This window comes from Podarcis erhardii (genome assembly GCF_964252035.2).
Source record: "Podarcis erhardii genome assembly, chromosome: 2".
NCBI lineage: Eukaryota > Metazoa > Chordata > Lepidosauria > Squamata > Lacertidae > Podarcis > Podarcis erhardii.
Genome location: NC_138498.1, coordinates 29206431 through 29228735, shown reverse-complemented (window position 1 = coordinate 29228735; position 22305 = coordinate 29206431). Strand labels below are relative to the sequence as shown.

At 45.2% G+C, this 22305-nt stretch overlaps 1 long non-coding RNA gene across 1 annotated transcript in view; it reads right to left on the bottom strand.

Moving 5' to 3' along the window:
* Positions 1-20988, bottom strand: part of LOC309335144 — a 31769-nt gene extending 10781 nt beyond the window's left edge. The window contains exon 1 of the long non-coding RNA XR_014153392.1: positions 20224-20988. This is a non-coding gene — a long non-coding RNA (uncharacterized lncRNA). The remainder of the gene's footprint in view (positions 1-20223) is intronic.
* Positions 20989-22305: the final 1317 nt, after the last annotated feature.

Sequence of the window (22305 nt, the reverse complement as noted above, 5' to 3'; positions counted from 1 at the left end):
AAAGAGATAAAGAGAATGTGAAAGAGATACTACAGTATCTCCTCCTATCAAGCAACATGTAGCTGCATCTGTAGGGCAGATATCTGCATTTCTTTAGAGACAAGTGACCTGAGAAGAACCCCTTTGGTGGCACCACAGACAGAAAGCCAGACCCCCAAGGCCAGAGGGCTCAGCCTCGGATTCAAGCTGATGCATTGATCACATTTCTCCAAGCTGATATCGCAGGCTGTCTGCAGACTTAGGAAAACATCAGACTTCCATTAGAATTCCTGGGCCCCAGGCAACGAGATAGGAACATATATAGCACTGACATGCTACATGCATGCTACAGATTGAGCAATGGACACATTCCTACAGCAGGGAGCAACCTGCCACTCCTTCCTGTCTCCCCCCACAAGTTCCTAGAAGATGCTGAGACAGTTCTCCATGCACACAGTGCTACACATGTCTGACAATTCGGCTGCATCTGCTGCTACGTTATGTTACGAAACTTCAGCTGGTGCAGAATGCAGCAGCCAGGTTGCCCACCGGACCAGACGATTTGAGCATATTACAGTGAGACCTCAGGTTAAGAACTTAATTTGTTCTGGAGGTCCATTCTTAACTTGAAACTGTTCTTAACCTGAAGCACCACTTTAGCTAATGGGGCCTCCTGCTGCCGCTGTGGAACCTTGGTTCCCGAACTTAATCCGTTCCAGGAGTCTGTTTGATTCCGGAAACAGTTCAGGAACCAAGGCGCGGCTTCTGATTGGCTGCAGCAGCCGGGCATTCGGGCGTTCGGCTTCCAAAGAATGTCGAAAACTGGAACAATTATTTCTGGTTTTCGTTTGTTCGGGAGCTAGAACGTTCAGCTCCCATGGCGTTCGGGAGCCGAGGTTCCACTGTATATACATTTCTCTGATTTTACAATCATTTTGACATTTTAAAACTTGACTTCCTTCCCCCTCTTTCTGCGGTTCCTTAAATTTAATCTATTCTGCATATCCAAATTAACTTAACTTACTCATTTATTTATCTGCTTTTAAGTTTTGGTTTATTATTGTATATGGGGGGGATTGCTTCCTTCAAATCAACACAGGGGTGCAGAACTGCAGCAGTTTGGGCAGGGGGAGAGCATTGCCACGCTGGTGTTGCCTATAATTAACATCCAGGTACTCAAAAGGCTAAATGCACCATCCATGCACACCTTTGAGAGCTGAATCCCGAGGCATGGCAACCCTAGCGGCTCAAGCTTAAGGAAACGTTAACAAGGAACACAGGAAGCTCTCTTATAGGAAGTCTGTCTCTTGTCCACCTGGCTCTGTACTGTCTAGTCTGACAGGTAAACAGCTCTCTGGAGCCTCAAGGTGAGGCCATCCCTGCAACCTGCTCGCTGGATCCTTTAACTGGAGGTGCCAACCTGAGGCCCACGGCATGCCACGCATGTCTCTCTGCTACTCTGCTTGAGCTCTCCCTGCCCGACAAAAGACAAAAAAAGACAAAAATGAGGGACAAAACAGGAACAGTGATTTGCCAGAAACAGGGACAAGACAACTGGGACCAGCAAAACATATGAAACAGTAACAAAGAAGACAGAAGGAAAAACCCTCCTGAGTTGCTTTGGAACAAACATGCACACTGGTTCTGAAGCAGCAGACCCACTCAAAAGATAGATCAAGGATTTAGAAGAAGAAAAAGAAGAAAAAGAAGAAAAAGAAGAAAAAGAAGAAAAAGAAGAAAAAGAAGAAAAAGAAGAAAAAGCAGAAAAAGCAGTGCTTTTGTTTGTTAAGGGTTAGGCGCAATTGCAGTGGACTGATTGCACAGCCAGCAGGGTGGAAGAGAGCAAAAGGCAATAAATTGAGTACAAGGGATGACTTGGTTTGGTTTGACCCTGATGGAGGAAATCCATGCATTGTAAACTAAGAGGTTGTTACAAAAGCTGTTCTGAGCCAGGAAAGACCTTGAATGGCAAATGGACAGGCAGGGGAGTTGAGAACCCACCTAAAGCTGGGAAGGTTGCACTTGCCTTGACAGGTGCCTATCCCAATGTTTTGCCAAAATTGAAGTAGCTCACCACGCTTCGTTGGTATGATTTCATAGAACTGATAGCCCTTTCTTGCCCTGCATGTTAGCTGATAACTCTAATGTGTTATAGCTGAAGCCTTATGGCTAGCTCTGACTGGATGTAGAAGCGGTTCTTCCCTCTCCACTGGCACTTGGATCTTTCCAAAGCTCTCTAGCTATGCAATGAAGAAGATTCAGCTTCAACCATCACCTTCTATAGGGGGCATTCCCTAGGGCAGGTACAGGAAGAAGGGAGACTCGTATTGCACCCAGGCATTGCACTCATATTGCACATTTCCCCCTGGATGCTAGACTAGATGGACCACTGAACTGATCCAGGAGGCTCTTCTGTTCTTCTTTGGATGGTAGACTGCTACAACAAAAGCCATTCTATCTCCCTGCTGTTTTCTAATCTATCATTTTGCAGTTTACCGGTACTTCTGCTGCTGCTATTGTGTGTATATACAAAGCTTTGAACAACTTGGGTCCAAGAAACCTGAGGCCTTATATCCCAGCCTGTACCCCGAGATCAACTGAAGGAGTACTGTCAGTTGTCCCCTGTGTAACTGAGGCCCAACTGGCCTCAATCAGGCCAGCCATTCAGTATCCCTGGTCCCATACTTTGGAACACTCAACCGGCAGAGATGTGGTGGGCAGCTTGTAGGTGTCTCTTGGAGGCCATTTTATACCAACAAGCCTGAGCAGTTGTTTAAAATTTCCTTGAGTCAGTCATTTCTATGATTGTTCTGTATTGCTTTTATTTTTTATGTTTTTTGTAATGTCCTGATATTTCATAAGAGGTTGCCGTACAAATACTATTATAAATAAATAAAATTCATGCTAAAACCTGAGCAGCAAAATCCCCAAATGAGTTTTATTGACTTATTTTTTTTATCACAGGTCAATGGATGGGCATTTACAAATGTTAACAGGTACTACACTTGATCATAGCCAAAAGGCCAGGAAGCATTTATGCATTTGGACTCTTCGTTGCTTCTGCAAGATCTTTTATGCTGGGAGGAAGGAGTCTGCTTCATCAGGGTTCTATGGGACTGTTGTGACTCAAAAGCCACATTGAAAACAAATAACCATGAATCATCAGGAACTGCCGCATGGCATCAAATTGCAAGATTCGGGTTCCTATAAATGCAAAAGAAACAGCCGCTGATTCTAGTACCTATACTTAAAGGACAGTTTCACACATAACAATTTTCCTGCTTGGATGTTCACAAGAATATCCATGGATACCTTTGCATGTGCAGATCACATATATGTCTATTTAATAACGTGCACAGATGCTGGGAACCCATGATTGGCATGGCAACAGGTGGCTCCCCAAGCCAAAGGCAAAAAGCAGATGAGCAATTGTCACACTTTTCTTCTGTACTTATGTAAGAAGGTAGGATTTGAGGAGCAGTTTTAAGCATGACAGGAAGCTACAGGAAGACCACTGGACATACACAGGCAGCACAACGTAGGAAACCGTGGCACACTGATCTCTTACGAGGACTAGTTAGTTAAATACCTCAGTAATAAATAATAAGCAAACAAATATCCTTTTCTCTTTCAGTCTTGTTCTGGTTCTCTGAAGCTCTAGATTTCTCGCTGCCTGAGCAAAGCTGCAAGAGCATCTGTAGGAAAAAACTAACCTCTCTAGAGGTCCTCATGGAAGACCTTCTCTATAGTACAATTGCCATGGAAGGCGACCTTTGCCTGCGAGCAGCCAACTCTCAGCAAGCATCATCAAGGCCATCATTTCTACTAAATGACTCCAGGCGGCTGCCTAGGAAGCACCTCTTTGAAAGAAGGGGAGAACTGTTTTGTTTCAACAGCAGCTGCGAGGAATCCTCATCCCTGCATCCCTCCACCAATCACATTAGTCCAGGATTGACAGTGGGTCAGCACAAAACCACAGACTTAAAAGGATGCTGTAGCAGAACCAAGCTATAAAGGAACGAGATGGGGATATAGAGGCAATCCACCCTGGAACTAGTGGCCCAAAGAAAATCTATGTACACACATCGCACGGATACTGCATGGCAGGGCCTGTAACCAAAGCCACTGGGTAGCTGATGTCACCAACTGCTGTTTGGCATTTTGGTTAATGATTTCTGTGCAAGGGTGCTTCAAATGACCTTTTTCCATGAGAGTGGGATGGGGGATCGGTTGTCTAAGGAACAAGGGCCCCCCCCTCCACCCCATATTTGGCTCTTCCGGTATTTCAAGAGTCTAAGCACGCCCTCTGCTGGATATTCAGCAGACTTGCTCAGAATAGGCTTGGGAACAGGGTCAAATCACTCTTGAAAAGCCACTTTTGCATCTGAAATAATTCTGAGGGACGCATATTGCTATGTTAATTGTGGGGGAATCGGTGCTGGCCTTTAACTCATTCTGTGCCAGCTCCCTTTTAACTCTGTGCCCCATACATAATACCCCCATCACTCTGAAAACTCCTCTCAGGTATCCTTCCTCTCTCTCTCCCCCCCCCCCATAACAAACAGAAAGACACACTCTTTCCCTCTCTATGAACCACCACAGATCTGTATGCTGTTAACTCCCTCTTCCCACTCCACCCTGTGGTTTTCTCTGCAACCCCATCTCTTACAATTCCCCCCTCTCTCTCATACACAGATACCACACACTTCCAGTCTCTCTTTAAAATTCCTTCCTACCTTTTCCTCCCAGCCACTTCTCGCTGAGTTCAGCAGCAAAAAAAAAAAAAAAAAAAAGACAACTTACAAGGCTTTCACACTTTTCCCTCCCTGCAATTCACAAGAGGAGGAAAGCATGGGCCCAGCAGCCTTGGCGCAACAAGCAGGAAAAACTGATGTTAACTCCAGCACACACCTGGGAATCCAAGGACTGCATGAGCAATAAAGATGATTCTGGCATTCCCTCATCTCCAGCTTCGTCTTTGATGGGATGCTTGAGCATTAGAAGCTCCCGCAAAGAGGAAGGAGATGGTCTGTAAACAAAAGAATACTTCGTATTCCCCCAAGAAGTTGAAGCTAGTCAAGGAGGGTTCATCGCCCATGAGGCTTGATGTTGTGCCAGCCTGCTTTGGAGTTATTTTTTAAGGATAGAGACTTCAGATTCCATTTGTTTTTCAGGGGGGTGAGTATTTAAAAGGTTTTAGGGAGCTTTGCAAGCTGCGCAGTACGGAGAAGCATGGGTAAATGGGCTTCTTTATATTCAGAGTAAACATGCCTTATGGATCACCGGCCACCAAGTTGTGATTATGTGAGCCCGGGGCTCATAATAACTCTTTGGGGGGCATGTTATTAAAGCTTCATCTTTCCTCATTCCAGGGATGGCTAATTTCTGTATTCTCAAAGGCTTTCCCCGTTCTCTAAACAATGGACCATAGGCTGGATGTGTATGTTGTCATCCTACCCTGCCTCTCGTCGCTCTGTTATTAGGGAGGGATCGGGTTTGATAATAAAGGCCAGCAAGATGTTAACACTAAAGTACAGAATCTCTTTATCTCACATAGCATTTGAAAACCATTTTCCTTATGAATGGAAGTGGGAGCAATTTTCAAAAGAGCTCATCTCGAGTGAAATTTGTTAAGATTTCCAGCTGGTCAGGTTCTTTAAAAAAAAACACCAAAAACTGCCTGGGTGTAATATTTGGTTTTTGTAGCACTGCGTGAGAGCTAGCCACCAGAATTGGAGGGAGGGGGAGGGTAAAAAAACCAGGCATTTGGCATGGTTGCCAGAGTTCTTGTTGGGTAAATCTAGAATGTTTAAACCAAAGGATTGTTTTTAGTTGGTTAAGCTGTTTAGTCAATACTTGCACACTACTAAGATGCCATGTTACCGAACGAAACCCTAATGCTGTGTTTCTTACGCAATCTCATGTGAGTTGGCAGCATGCCTGGAAGAGCTGCTTGCATAGCTGCCATCCATAGGCTGCTCTGTCGAGCCAGGAAAAGTGTGTGTGTGTGTGTGTGTGTGCAGACAAATAAATGTGATGTTGTGGCAGAGTGCATAGTGCTTTCACACCTGCTTTGCTGCCTCCTTCGCTACTCCAGGTTCTATGCAGAAGGGGGCAATGAGATGCCCACATTTTTTAATATCAGAAGTTGGCGCAACCATGGAATGGTCTTAACTCAGCGGCAAAGTATCTGTCATGCATGCACAACATCCCTGGTTCAATCCTTGACAGAGGGCCTTCTCGGTAGTGGCACCTGCCCTCCCGTTAGATGTCAAGGAGATGAGTAACCATATAACCATATAAGACATAGGAACGAAGTATAGGGAAGCTTTTTAACGTGTAATGTTTTGTTATGTTTTTATATATGTTGGAAGCTGCCCAGAGTGACTGGGGCAACTCAGTCCGATGGGTGGGGTACAAATTTCATCATCATCACCAACAACAACATCATCATCTCCGGTGAGAAAGTCTTGCCTGAAACGCTGGCGAGCTGCTACCAGTTGTGTGGAGAATACTAAGCTAGATTAGTATTGGATTGGTATAAGGTAGCTTCCTATATTCCTTACTGGTCAGGCTCCAGCCAAGATTACATGGTGGGCTGCCAGCTTGCCACCCCTGTTTCATACAATGTGATGAGACAATAGAGACTGGCTCTCCTGTTGTGATGAGTTTGCTGCTGTACTGGTGGCAATGGACATTGTTATTGTTCTTGGTCACCCTCTAGTGGGTGTTGAAGGCCAAATTCACTCTGCCTGAACAATAGTGTCTCCCCCCACTCCCTTAATATGAGCCTGGCCAACCACTGATGTGCATGGCAGCCATTTTGGTTTGGGACTTGAAAGCCATACCCTCCAGCATTACTCTGATGGAAATAAGGACGTCCATCATCATCATCATCATCATGCACCCATCTGACTGGGTTGCCCCAACCACTCTGGGTGGCTTCCGACATATATAAAAACATAATAAAACATTAAACCTTAAAAAACTTCCCTATTCAAGGCTGCCTTCTGATGTTTTCTAAAGGATGTATAATTACCAATCTTGTTGGCTCAGGGGTCATATAACTCCATCGCCTCCAACCTTTCTCTGATGAAAATAGGGATGTCCTAAGGAAAAAAGGGACATTCCAGGATCAAATCAGGGTGGCTTCTGTTAATCCGGGACTGTCCCTGGAAAATAGGGATGCTTGGAAGGTGTAGCATGGCTAACTAGTGATGTCCCTGACAGCTATTTCGGTTTGGGACTTGGTCAGTGAGCTTAACAAGCAGAGAGCTCATAAGTTGCAGAGAAAGAGACTTAAGAGGAGACAACTCAAGTATATGTGTGAGCCAACTTTGGAATCTGATCCTTTACTTCAGGATGTGACACTCACTCCTTGTTGTGTTGGCGATGTTTAAACCTCTAGGACAAAAGCTCATGCGGAAGAGGGGCTAGCTTCAGACACAAAGGCAGAACCTCTTCAGTCCAAACTGTGCAGGTGAGGGTCACGTAGTGCCAGAGTCTGATGTGCTTGGAAATGATTGATGACCTGGTTTGGGCGGTCATAAACAGCAATCATTTATTTCTTTTCTTGTTCTCAGGCCTCGAGGCTGTGCAGATAACCTCAAAACTTGAGATTCAAACTCATGTACCTGTTTGAACCTGCGCAGACAGAACCCAGAACTTTTGTTCCTTAATTAAGTGCCGAGACAAAAATGGGATGCTCAAACGAATCGCCCTTTTTCTCTGTTAGGGCCTTTGGCAACACTAATTTTGTGGTTTGGGGATCTGGTGTGATACTTTTTTTTTTTTGCATGAATTTTTTAACATTGATCCTCAGAGGCAGCAGTTTGGATAGGGCCTCTTAGTGCAGGCTGAAGGCTGGAGAAGTGGTGTCTGTCTGTCTGTCTGTCTGTCTGTCTGTCTGTCTGTCTCTCTCTCTCTCTCTCTCTCTCTCTCTGTGTGTGTGTGTGTGTGTGTGTGTGAAGACACAACCTTACTCTGCTGAATGTGTGCTGTGGAGATTATATGGGGAAAGTGTATGGAATAGTTTCAGAGCCCTTTGTCTAACAGACACATTGACCTTTCTCTTCAGACACGTATAACAAAAGGACCCCTCCTCTCCCCAGGGGCCCTTGAAGCATCCTTTCTCATAAGCTTGGACTGCAGATGAAAAGGTATTTGCATGGAACACAAAAGCTTCCAGTCCTATTTCACCTACAGGTCAAGAATCAATAGCAATGGACTTCCCTTAGTCAGGTAATAACTGCCTCCACCCTTTCTGGCTGAACTTAAAAGGGCGGTCCTTAAAGACAATAAAAGAACTGGTGAGGGAGCCAATAAGAAATGAGGGGAAATGGTGAGAGCAATATATTCCTTTTCAGAACTAATCAGTTCAGTTCAGTTCAGCTCAACCAAAAAGGTTAGCTTTACTAAACCAGAAACTCAATCCATTCCAGCACAGCTGCTGCAGAGCTGGAACAATTCTTACCTAAGACAACTCAATTTGAAACACGCCATCCACCCAAATTTTGCCCTCTCCATCATAACCTGCTCCCAAATCAAGCTAATTTAACTACTTGTAAGCCATATCAATGTACGCTACCTTGGCCAAAAACCTAACTTGAATTAAATTAGTGTATTTTGAAGGCAAACGGGGCCAAATTTCCCAAGTTTTCTGAATTAGTGGAGCTCACAGCCAAATTCAAGGCAACTGACCCCTAACCATTAGGTCCAGTCGTGACCAACTCTGGGGTTGCGGCGCTCATCTCACTTTATTGGCCGAGGGAGCCGGCGTACAGCTTCCGGGTCATGTGGCCAGCATGACTAAGCCGCTTCTGGCGAACCAGAGCAGCACACGGAAACACCGTTTACCTTCCCGCCGGAGCGGTACCTATTTATCTACTTGCACTTTGACGTGCTTTTGAACTGCTAGGTGGGCAGGAGCAGGGACCAAGCAACGGGAGCTCACCCCGTCACGGGGATTCGAACCGCCGACCTTCTGGTCAGCAAGTCCTAGGCTCTGTGGTTTAACCCACAGCGCCACCCGCGTCCCCACGTCAACTGAAGCAACTCCCAAATAATAGTTCACCTCAGCCAAACTAAGCTAACCAGTGAAACCTTTTTGACAGGATGAACTAAGCTTGAGTTTTGGACGAAGTTTGCGCAAAGATGAGGTCTAGCTGCCTTCACCAAACTGGTGCCCTTCAGATATTTTGGACCATGGCTGCTTACACACTATGCAGTTTAAGAACACTGCAAACAGATGACTTCCTCCAAAGACGCATGGGATGTGTAGCTTGTTAAGCGTTCTGGGAGATCTTTGAGAGTTTCAAGAAGCATACAGGTGAGCTCCAGTCAACATTGTGTATTTAGACTTTCAGAAAAGAGATGGTGTCAACATAGAATCATAGAATAGAATCATAGAGTTGGAAGAGACCACAAGGGCCATCGAGTCCAACCCCCTGCCAAGCAGGAAACACCATCAGAGCACTCCTGACATATGGTTGTCAAGCCTCTGCTTAAAGACCTCCAAAGAAGGAGACTCCACCACACTCCTTGGCAGCAAATTCCACTGTCGAACAGCTCTTACTGTCAGGAAGTTCTTCCTAATGTTTAGGTGGAATCTTTTTTCTTGTAGTTTGGAACCATTGCTCCGTGTCCGCTTCTCTGAACAAAAGATGTCCGGTTTCTGGAATCATAGTTTAAAGCTTCCTTAACACCGGACTATTGGCAGAAGATGGGCAGCACCTCACCAGGATTAGATGTGTTTGGCTGAAGGATTATGAACATTAGTGCATTGCAGAGTGGGGCTGAGGTGCTCACCTGACCTCTGGTCACCTGCATTGATGATGGAGGGCCAAGGCAGTGGTGACAACAGCATGGTGCAGACCTGCCAGCAGAGCCATTTCAGCACTCCTGCTGGTATGTTTGCACCAGGCTGACCTTGCCACTGACTCACTCCTCCCCATGTCCATTCCAGTATGCCAGTCCATCGCCAGATGTCAGGTGAGCACCTACCCTAGCCCACCCCGATGTCTGCTATTGATAATCAACCTAGGCTGGAACTAGATACCACAAAAATAGTTTCAGGAAAATGCATGGTAACCCTCATAATGGGAAATCACTTGGGTGTAAGATAGAACTCTACAGCACCATCTGGTGCCACAGTATTATAACGCATTTAAAACGCCTTTTCTTTACTAATGTAGCTGAGTCCCTAATCAAAAGGGCTTTGAACTAAATCCTGTGATGGCCCAAAGGTCAATATGAAAGTAAGCACAAAAGGAAGGGACTTGGATGCTGCAGGAGAAACTGGGGGTGTTGAGCTGTTATCTAGCAAACTGCAAAATAACATACCAGAGGAGACATTGGATCAGACCAGCCACATTTTCCAGTGTTTATATACTAATATGCAGAGTATACGAAACAAACAAGATGAGCTTGAACTCCTAGTACAGGAAGATAAACATGACTTGATAAGATTGGAATGTAGCAACTGAAGGATATAACTTGTTCAAAATCAAGAGATACAACAAAAAAAGAGAGTGGCTGGAAGCATTTTATTTTTTTTAAATGTACACCTTCACAAACATTAAGGAGAGCAAATATGGTAGCATAGCCCCATGGAGAGCATTTGAGTAAAAATGAATAGAGGAAAAAACGAAAAAACAGCATTGTGGTCAGAGTCTACTACAGACTGCCTAACCCAGGCAAGGGTGCGGATAATAACTTTTCTGAAATAAATTATAGATGTTTCAGAGAAGCAACAATTAGTAGGGATGGGGGCTTCAGCTACCCTGATATCTGTTGGCAGACCAATCTTGCCAGGCATGGAATCTGCAGTGAATTCCTGACATGCCTTGCTGAAAACTTCTTCTTTCAGAGCAAGGCAGAAGAAGGAATGAGGGGACTGGTTACCCTCGACTTGTTCTTTACCAATAGGGAAGCAAGGCAGACTCAAGCCATCAATTTAGAACACATCCAATGCACATTTAACAGCACATTACTTCCCGCAAAGAGTCCTGGGAACTGTAGTTTGTTGAGGGTGCTGGGGATTGTAGCTCTGTGGGGGATGGGACGCTACAGTTCTCGGAATTCTTTGGGGGGAGCAATGTGCTTCCAAATTCTTGATCCTGTGGAAAGCCGAAGGTGAGCATAGTCAAATGTGTGTTATGAATTTCAGGAAAGCTGAGATTTTAATAAATTCAGAGAAATGCTACGTGGGATGGATGCCACATATTGATGTGGAAAGGAGCCCCAAATGGGTGGGAGTTTTCTTAAAGGAGTTACTAGAAGCACAAACAATCCCTCAAGACTGAGGAAGCATCTCAAAATGCCAGAGAGTGGCTGCATGAAAAGCTTTGTGAGGAGTTGAAAATAAAAGAAAGGCACCTGTTAGAAATGGAAGGAAGCCATGGCTGGTGGACACTCGGATGAATACAGATGAGGAGCCCAGGTTGGTAGAAAAGCTAAAGCTCAGAAAAAGCTAGTGAGGGATGCCAGGAGCAATGAAATAGCTTGTTCAGCTCCAAAGAAGAAGAAGGGAATGGTAGGCCTGCTGTTCAGAAAGGATGAGTAAATACCAACGGGCAACACCAAGAAGACTGGACTGCTCACCTCCTCCGCTGACTCCATCTTCTCCCAACAGGGGAAGGGCCATAGCTCTGTGGGAAAGTATCTGCCTTGCATGCAGAAGGTCTCAGGTTCATTTCCTAAGGGTTATGAATGCCCCCCATCTGAAATTGAACTGAACACTGAGATCCAGCACCAAGGGCCTTCTGGCAGTTCCCTCACTGCAAGAAGTGAAGCTACAGGGAACCAGGCAGCGAGCCTTCTCAGTAGTGGCACCATCCCTGTGGAATGCCCTCCCTTCAGGTGTCAAGGAGATGATTAACTATATAGCCTTTTGAAGACATCTGAAGGCAGCCCTGTATAGGGAAGTTAAAAAAAAAAAGTAGTGTTTTATTATGTTTTTATATATGTTGGAAGCCGCCCAGAGTGGCTGGAGAAATCCAGTCAGATAGGTGGGTTATTATTATTATTATTGACAGCTGCTGAAAATCAGTGTAGACAATACTGAGCAAGATGAGACCTATGATCTGACAATGCCCTCCCAAAGAATCCTGGGATGTAGCTTGCTAAAGGTGCTGGGAATTATAGCTCTGTGATGGGTAAACTACAGTTCCAAGATTTTAGGATGTATGTGGAGAATTTGTTTTAAATGGGTGGCGTTGTGGGTTAAACCACAGAGCCTAGGACTTGCCGATCAGAAGGTTGGCGGTTCGAATCCCTGTGACGGGGTGAGCGCCCGTTGTTCGGTTCCTGCTCCTGCCAACCTAGCAGTTCAAAAGCATGTCAAAGTGCAAGTAGATAAATAGGTACCACTCCAGCAGGAAGGTAAACGGCGTTTCCGTGCGCTGCTCTGGTTCGCCAGAAGTGGCTTAGTCATGCTGGCCACATGACCCGGAAGCTGTATCTCGGCCAATAAAGCGAGATGAGCGCCACAACCCCAGAGTCGGCCATGACTGGACCTGATGGTCAGGGGTCCCTTTACCTTTACCTATGGACGTAGTCTTAGTTTCTCACCACGGAGAGGCCTGAAGTACAAGGACTTCCAGGAAACCTAAATTCAGAAAAGAAGGCAGGGGGAGATTGGCTTTAATGCTCACTTCTGGGCCTCTTGGCATTTCCAAGTCCCCCAGGCCACAAGGGGCAGATGTTTTTCCTGCAAACTGCGCAGCCTAGCAAACAAGGCATTTCACATTCTGATAGGGGGTGAGGGAATGAATAAAGAAAAGCAAGTTGGGGGTTGGATAAAAAGGCAAGCTACAACTGTAATACTGGGCCGGTTATTGCCAGCAATAAATATTTTCGATTTCTTCCAGAATGTATCTGTCCACGGATGATAATTACGTTTCACAGGCTCTCCCACACGTTTTGCTCCAAGGCCTGCGTCTTTAAGCCCCTACCCCACCCCAATACCGAGCTGCGGGTTTTATTGCCAGAGGTCAGGGTGTTCTGCCCTGTTTTATTCCTTGTTTGTTTGAAATTATGACGTTGCCTCCACAGCCCTATCTCCACCCGCTTCCCCCAACTGGGTGGCAGAGTGCGAAGGGCCCTTCTTGCGTGAGCAGACATTTCTGTGGATATTCCTCACATCCCTTCCATAAAGGGCTTGCTTATTGAGCTCATAAAAAAAGAAGACACGGCGAAACCTCTGGAGCATTTCTTAAGGGTTGCATTAAACCTCTGAACAACACTCGGTCCAGACACCGGCCTGTGGGGCAGATAGGGTAGCTTCGTACCTCTCCCATGAGCGACGTTTGTGAGAGACAAGAACTCTTTGCAAGGGCCTTTTTCTGTGTACAGTGGTACCTCGGGTTACGGACGCTTCGGGTTACAGACTCCGCTAACCCAGAAATAGTACCTCGGGTTAAGAACTTTACCTCAGGGTGAGAACAGAAATCACACGGCAGCGGGAGGCTAAAGTGGTACCGCAGGTTAAGAACAGGTTCAGGTTAAGAATGGACCTCCAGAACGAATTAAGTTCTTAACCAGAGGTACCACTGTAGTTTGAGAAGGAGGAGTCTTAACTGCAGGGGTCTTTGGAGTATCTTAAAGTCAAAAAAGGAGATGGATGGCAGAGCTGGCAAGAAGAATCTGAAAGGGACAATATATGACTGGTCTGGTACATGGATTTGTCGCTTACCCTGAAAGGGGAGGGCTACTACAGTAATTGAATACAGGGGACCAATGAAACCTGTGTGCAGTTAAGGTACTTGCTTTGCTCCTGACTCTTGGCACATACCCTCCAAGTGTCCCTATTTTCCAGGGACAGTCCCAGATTTACAGAAGTCAACCCGGTTTCTGGTTTCATCTCTGAATGTCCCGCTTTTCCTTAGGATGCCCCTATTTTCATCAAAGAAATATCAGAGGGTATGGAATTGTGTGACCCCTATACAACCTTCGGATGACATCTGAAGGCAGCCTATACAACTATACAACCTTCGGATGACATCTGAAGGCAGCCCTGTCTAGGAGAAGTTTTTTAATGTTTAATGTTTTATTATGTTTTTATATGTGTTGGAAGCCGCCCAGAGTGGCTGGGGCAACCCAGTCAGATGGGCGGGGCATAAATAACAAAATAATTGTTGTTATTATTATGGAATAGGATGTCCCTATTTTCATCAGAGAAATGTTGGAGCGCATAAACCTGGGCCACGTCGTTTTACAAAGGCAGCCCTCTTCTAGGAAGCAACAGGCCCTGGGTACCGAATGCCACGTTATTCTGCACCATATAAGATAATTACAGGCCTGCAGGATGCCAGATTTCCTGAGGACATCAATGGGGCTGAAAATTAAATGTTCGCTTAAAAAGGCGAAGAAGCTGGAACCCTGCATAATAAGGCTTACTCTGAACAACAAAGATCTCCTGCACCCGGGCATGTAACCAGGACAATTAAACAAGACAATGGGAACCTGACTGCACCATACTGCTTTGGACCCACACCGTCAACAGGGACAAATATGCTTGCCCAGATGGACAGCTACACAAAGGGATGTCTAGCTGAGCCCACAAAGTGGTTGAAAGATTGCTTGGACTCTGGAAAGTCTTCTTAGGGCTGGTTCGCAGATGAGCATATATCACCTGATATCTCATCATTCAGTGACTTTCAGATGACCGAGTAACTGACTCTATTTAAATAGGTGATGTCAGACAGCATGAAAGCACTCTGGCTGTGATGTTTGATCTGAGATGGCTGCTTCGCATTCGTAGGTCATCACTTGATTTTGCCGCTATCGAGTGATGAATAAGCATGTGTAAACTCATCCTGAGAGGAAGGCAGTTTTGGGAAGACTGTGTTTGTGTCACTCTTGGATCACAAATTTCCCCACTCTGGAGGGGAGTCTGGGATCTGCTGCTTCTCATGTATTGATCCTTAACCTGAAGCATTATACAGTCATACCTCGGTTTTCGAACATCTCTGTTGACAAACATTTCGGTTTTCGAATGCCGTAAACCCGGAAGTAAATGCTTCGGTTTTCGAACGCGCCTCAAAGGTCGAACATGAAAAGCGGCTTTCGTATTGAGTTTTCCATTTTGAGGCTTACGTACTGAGTCTTCAATTTGCAAATGTTTCGGAACTTGAACTGTCTTCTGGAATGGATTAAGTTCGAAAACAAAGGTACCACTGTATAGAAGAATTCTGCAAAACCCCATAAGCTCACAAGAAGAGCCCTGCAGCTAGATCAGACCCAAGGCCGACCTGGTCCTGTTTCTCACAGTAGCCAAAAATATGCCTCCAAGAAGCTCATGAGAAAAACATGAGTGCCAGAGCATTCTCCAATTGTGTTCTGATGTGCTGGCATCTGGGTACATGCTGCCTCTTGTCCTATAGGTAACATATAGGCATCATGGCTAAGCAGCCCTTGATAGCTCAGTTGGTTAGAGTGTGGTATGGATAACACCAAGGTTGCAGGTTCGATCCCCATAAGGGACATCTTGCATTGCAGGTGGTTGAACTCGAAGATCTTCAGGGTCCCTTCCAACCCTACGATTCAGCTTTATCTTCCATCAACTTGCCTAATTCCCCTTTAAAGAAATGTTTATCGGGGTTTTCAATTAAGTGTTAACAGAGCAGATAATGTAAGAAAACAATATCATAAACGTGCACATAAACTGAAATATAAATTAACACAAACATTTGTTTTGTGGGTGGCAAGATGGAAGAAAACAAAAGCAAACTTTCTGAGTTTCTTGTCCATGGTCTCGCTTCGGAGCTTCGGAGGCGCCGATACATCTCCTTGCCAAGGGCACAAGTGGGTCTAGGTGCGCCTCTGCAAAAATGTACACATATGGAACTGAAGCCTAGATGCACACTTTTCATCCGAGAGAAGGGACAGGTGCAGGATTCTGGATTCAAACCATCAGTCCATTTCGGAGGGCATGTTATAGCAATTGGTTTCCCACCAGGTTTTTCAGGAATGCCAGAGATTGCATCAAGAAACTTTGTCTGGGTCTAACTCCTTCTGTTTTATAGGGGCTGGTGAGTGGATGGAAACGTGAGCAAAGTCCCACCTGGAATTAGGCAGAGAAAATGAACAGGAAAGAAGATGTGGTGGAAAAAGTGAAATCTGACCTAGCCTTTCAACAAGGATCCTAAGGAACCATCCTCAGGGACCTCAGGGACAAGGCTCCCCAAAGCACCCGAGATGCGGGCATAATTGCTCTTAACATTAACTTGAAAACTGGATAAACAGTATAATCTCATAATAATACAAAGGCAGAGGCTCATTTATCACATTTTTTCTCTCCTGCTGACAGGAATTCTCTAGGGTAGCTTCCGATGGATTAAAATAATTGAAAGCTTTTAAATATTAGGTAGCATCGTGGCTTCTTCAACACCTCCACTGGCTGGGAAGGTGAGGCAGAGCCTCTGGGGGCATTAGTAGAAGAGAAAATTAAGGATATTTGAATAACTGATGGAACCATCCAGCCAATCTCATGCTATCCAGTTCTAAGCATTTCCAGGACGCCTAGCTAGAAGGATACTCCCTCTTTTGGTATCCTATACAGTTTCTCCTTGGGTCTCTTCCTTCCCTTTGAGCATCTCTCTTCCTGGACCTAGCAATCCATTCAAGTTACCTCTTCTTTCATTCAGTCTCTAGCGTTCTGTAATTGCACTGCGTACCCCATGAAAGTACTGTCATTCCATTCCTTACCTGTCCTGCAACTAAACTAAACAGCAAACAGAAGGAGGTAAAAGATGAAACGCAATCTAGTTCTTGTTTTTGTAGGAGATGAACTGATTTCTCCTGCCTTCACCACTAATGCTCTAGGCTCAGCCAAGCATTTTGAAAGTCCAGGAAGAATGGAATCAAAGATCAGCCGATAGTCTAGTCAAAAACTTTATTGCCACCTGTTGCAAATGGCAAAATGGACACTCAGGTCCTGCCACTGACAGTAGTCACAGAGAAAGTCAGCTCATGTGGAGTCACTTAATGACTCAGAATGCATGAAGACATATTTAATAACAGCAGTGAGGCCACTGTGGAATCATAATCACAGCATTAAGGGCACATGTACAGCCTTCTCCCACAGATCAAGCTGGGGGGAAACCGATTCATCTTTTTTTTAGCAGGAACTGGCTGTGCTTAGCATGGATTGGCTGGATGTTGTGTCAATCACATGGCCACTCCCCCTTTTCAGAGACGGCTGTGTACAGAGCTGATTTTATATATTTTGTTGAAATAATTTTTGCCAAAGTTCTTAGCCAAAAAAGGCTTCCAAATCAGCTCAAAATTAGGGGTGTATGAGGAAATAACAACCACAACCCAGGGCTTTTCTTGTATTTTCTTATTAGCTTTCCAAGTCAACCCATCAGCCATTATCCCAGTCCTCAGCGTCTCTGCCCCACTTGCTACTTCTCAAACCTAGCAAACCTGATATTGGATATTTATTGGTTGCTCTGCCCTTCTCCTTTGCATATTCTGGGTTTCATGGAGTGCAAAAGAGCCACACCAAAAACGGTCTGGGCCAATCTAGCCTATGTGCCCATAAATACATGCAGCCTACCTGTAACTGGGATTCTTTCTGCATATGAGATATCTGGAATATCTGGGATGGAGCAGGAAGGATGCTGTGTGGGGGAATGAGTCATTCACTCAGTGTCCTGGAAAAGGTTGAGGCCAATAGTTATGATATCTTTGACCAAGGTTTTGAGGGCAGCCTTTATAGGTATGACACCATCTCATGACATCATCTCTATTAGTAATACCTACTCCTGTTTGCCCACAAATTTGTGCCCACCCCCAATTGCAGCTTCTTTATTTGTTTATTGGTGCTGTCACACAATTAGAAAAAAAATCAAAACTGATTAAGTGCATGAGTGCCGGTTGACTGATTGATTAAATGTGCATGCATTTACATATGGGGGAGGGGAACCGCTCTAATCTTCTAATACTGTTTACCGTGCTTCTAAAAATAATGTTAACATTTTAAATATGCTGCCCGATTCATCGGAGGGTATCCTTTTTAGCACTTAAAATATTGCAATCAATTAAATATTGTACCTTGTTGTTTATGTTTTTGGTTTATATTCCACTCTGTGACAGTGGCTTATTTATTTATTTACTATTGAGGATCACACTCTCTAGGAAGGTGGACTGCAGACCAGATGTGGTCAGGGCCAAAGTCAAAATTGGGTGGAGCCACCCCTTACTCTCTCTCTTTATTTCCATTCCATTGGCTGCCGAGAGAGAGGGAGAGGGAGGCAGAGAGATTACTATTGCCAGAGGTCTAAACTTACACAAATAAAGACATCTTCCCCACTTACGCAGGGTAAGTGTTCCTGGGTACTGCATGTATACATTAAATTGTGTGTAGTGGGGAATATCATCTAAAAAGCCTGTAAACACGCTCTAAACCTCTGGAAACCCTTTTTAAAAAACCCACAGTTTGAATTGATTTATTTAATTACTTCCCGGTGCCACACGCATACACGGTCGTGCATGAAGTGTAGGTGGGTTCCTACGAGGCAAGACACAGTGATAACAGCAAGAGCTTTTATTGAACTAACAGAACTTGACAACAGGGGCAAAGCAACTGCTTATATATATTTCTGAAGGCCTGGGCCACTCCCACTCCCAACATGATTGGCTGTCTTAACTTCTAAGCTGTGAATCATAACTCAGAGTTTAAGGGCCAATGGCAGAGGCCCAAATCCTGAAATGTTCTGTGATTGGATATCAGAACACAGGGGCTCAGAATCCTGAGTCCAGACTCAAGCTCAGGCAAACACAGACCACTGAATACATAACAGTGCACATGTTGAACACACGTATGTAGGGAGACTTTACACCAGAGTTGCCTCAGTTGTGGCGCTCCAGAGGTGGTTGATCTCCCAACCCCTCATCCCCAGCTAGCCTGACCATCCAGCAGGGATGATGATAATTGTAGTCAGTGTTGTTGTTTTTTTCTGGGGGGTGCAGGGATACACATACCCCTAAACATTTTGTGAATCTTCGTACTTTTGTCCATTTACTGTATTTATCTTTCCTGATTTGAACTATAAAATGGTGATTTTTTTTGAGTCAAAATGAGAGTACCCCTAAACATTTTTTTAAAGAAAAAAAGCACTGGTTGTAGTTGAAGGGGGACAACAAATTAAACACCTGTGGTTTCCACAAATTCCCCCCTCCCTCTCCCACACACACCCCAACCCAGCATCACAAAATGGCTGCCCTCCACTCCCTCAACAACAGCGATTTGCACAAATTTTTCAGATGGGCATTGATAAAACTAATAACAATGATGTGCTTTCCCTTCCCTTTTAAGCATCGTCATCACCCTAACTTAGCATGAAGAAAACACTTCTGAGTTTTTAAAGTACAGTGGTACCTCCGGTTAAGTACTTAATTCGTTCCGGAGGTCTGTTCTTAACCTGAAACTGTTCTTAACCTGAAGCACCACTTTAGCTAATGGGTTCTCCTGCTGCTGCCGCGCTGCCGGAGCACGATTTCTGTTCTCATACTGAAGCAAAGTTCTAAACCCGAGGTACTATTTCTAGGTTAGCGGAGTCTGTAACCTGAAGCGTATGTAACCCGAGGTACCACTGTATTTTGCAGGTGTTATCTTGGTAGCTTCTGACAGTGTCCTATAAGGTAAGGCAGTAGTGTTATTATTTTCATCAAAATAATGAAGATGCAGGGCAGAGGCTGAGAGCAATTAACCTGCCCCAAAAGGCCAGATAAAGAGTTGGTGGATGAGAGGCAGGGAATTTGCCCGTGCCTATCACTTTCTCATTCTTCCAATCTTCAGTTCTCCACAACTCTGCAGCGTTTTTTTAAAAGATCCTCACAAAAATCCATCATTTTGGTACCAATTTCTTCTAATAAACACATGTTTGTATGCAGTTTGGACTAATGTACACATTTTCGCAAGCAATTTCCTTGAATACAACGCATCTTTGTATGTCAATCTCAAAAATATATTCATTTTTTTCTGTGAACTTTCCCCTGATTTATGCATTTTGGTAAAGCTTGGTTGTAGACCTGCATCTCAAAATCTGGGCAAGTGCCAATTCCAAAGGATTTCTGTACTTTGGTTCTCATGCTGTTACAGAAAGTGCAGATTTCACTGGTTTGCCTTTAAATGTGAACTGAATAAAATTTTTCCTCCACCCCTCCTGGGAACCTCCCAAGTCCTGCTCTTAGTGACTACCCATTCTACACAAAGCCCAAGTGCAGTCCTACTCTTACCTGGAGCTCTTTGTTCTGCAAGGAGTCCTTTCTGTAGCACACTTGCTGTATGATGGCAGAAATGTAAGTCCGTACTGTCTGCACTAATTGACAGTGGCTCTATAGCCTTTAAGCCAAAAGGTCTCTTCTTAGCCCTACCTGGAGATGCCAGGGATTGAACCTGCATACAATGTAGACACTCTGCCGCTGAGCCGCAGCCTTTCCCCATTCAGCTCTGGACTGAATGAGTCGATCTGTGGCTTGCTGGCTGGCTGATGCATTCAGCCCCAAAGGTCAGGGCCTGGCCTTGATGACCTGTGCTTTTGTCTTGCTCTGCGATTCTCATAGCCTCTCCTGTTCCGACATGTGGAAGATGCCTTGGGCCTTAGCTGGATCACACGCCCTTCCCCAATGAGCCAGCCGGCTCTGCCAAGCAATGTGTTTCCAATCGCCTGCTCCCAAACCTCGCCGAAATCCAAACCACGTGCCATCTGCTCACCTGCAACTAATCAGCCCCGAGCTACTGAATAAATGTATCCCACGCCTCAGCCGGTGCCGCACTCCTGTGTGCACAACCCTGCTCCGGTGGTGGCTCACTACTCCTTCCTCCCTCAGTTCATTTGTGCCCAATGCCAAACATGGGCAGCTCCATTAAGGTATGGCGTGGGTCCCATGGTTGGGTTTAGCAGAGCCTCACTGGGAGCCAGATCTGGGAAGGAAGCCTCACTGGAAACACGGCTACCTCCCAAGTAAAACAGCCTGCAATTGTTACAGGCATTCTGCAAAGCAGCCAAGCATCCAGTATTTTGCAATCTGAGAGATGAAACTGTGTTGTGTAAAGAAATGAAAGCCTGAAGTCTTAAAAGGCAGCAAACTCCAAAGGCTAGGTAGGCTCCAACCCTAATATACCATATTCTAACCTGATTCTGCCCACTAACCTCACCTCTCCAAAGGGGTGCATGCTAATAACAAGCACAACAACAACAGTAGTAGCTTTATTTGTACCCCATCCATTTGACTGGCATAAAGTATAAGGTAAAGGTAAAGGACCCCTGATGGTTAAGTCCAGTCAAAGGCGACTATGAGGTTGCAGTGCTCATCTCACTTTCAGCTTGAGGCAGCCGGCGTTTGTCCACAGACAGCTTTCCGGGTCATGTGGCCAGCATGACTAAACTTCTGGCGCAACAGAGCGCACGGAAATGCCGTTTACCTTCCCGCCACAGTGGTACCTATTCATCTCCTTGCACTTGCGTGCTTTCGAACTGATAGGTTGGCAGGAGCTGGGACACAGCAACAGGAGCTCACTCCGTGACAGGGATTCGAACTGGCAACAGTGCCGGATTTATGTATAGGCTAAGTAGGCTGAAGCCTAGGGCCTCTAAATCTAGGGGGCCTCACCAGCCCTAATACTCCCTAGCAGGCAGTCTCCCCTCTCCCAAAATTGCAAACCCAAGACTTCATGCGAGGGCAGGACAACTCGGGCCCAGCAACTATTAGACTCAGGGCTAGCCAGTGGGGCCCAATTTGAAGCAGTGGGGCGCAACTTGAATTTTTTTTTTGTAGGGCCCCAGTTTATAGCCAAAGTCTGCAAAATCTTATAGATATAAATAAAGTCCATCTAGATTGCCCTGGTGCAGGGGCCCCCTTAGGAGTGGCCCACAGATCCATCCTGGCCATGGGGCACATCGGCATCAATGCGACATAACAAATAAAGGCTTTATATCAGGGACGGCACAAAATCTGAAATGGCAGCAATTGTGTTTCACTCCCCCAAACCAGATTATTGTGCATGTATAGTTGACCACAAACATGCGCCCAATCCTTACTTGTGTCAGTGTATATAACTCATATGTATGTATATATCCCACTGATCTCATGCATATACATTATCACACAGTGTCTCATCTCTCTCTGCCTCCGTTCCTGAGACTGAAACAAGAGAATACATTTTTACTCTAGTAATTCCACATACACCCCCTAGAAGAAGAGTTGAGCCAAAAGGAAAAGGCTTCTGCTGATTTCAGTCTGGGCATAACTGCAAACATAACTACCAACCAACAGAATGGAAATTGAAACTACGGTAAATTAAAGCAACTGCTTTGC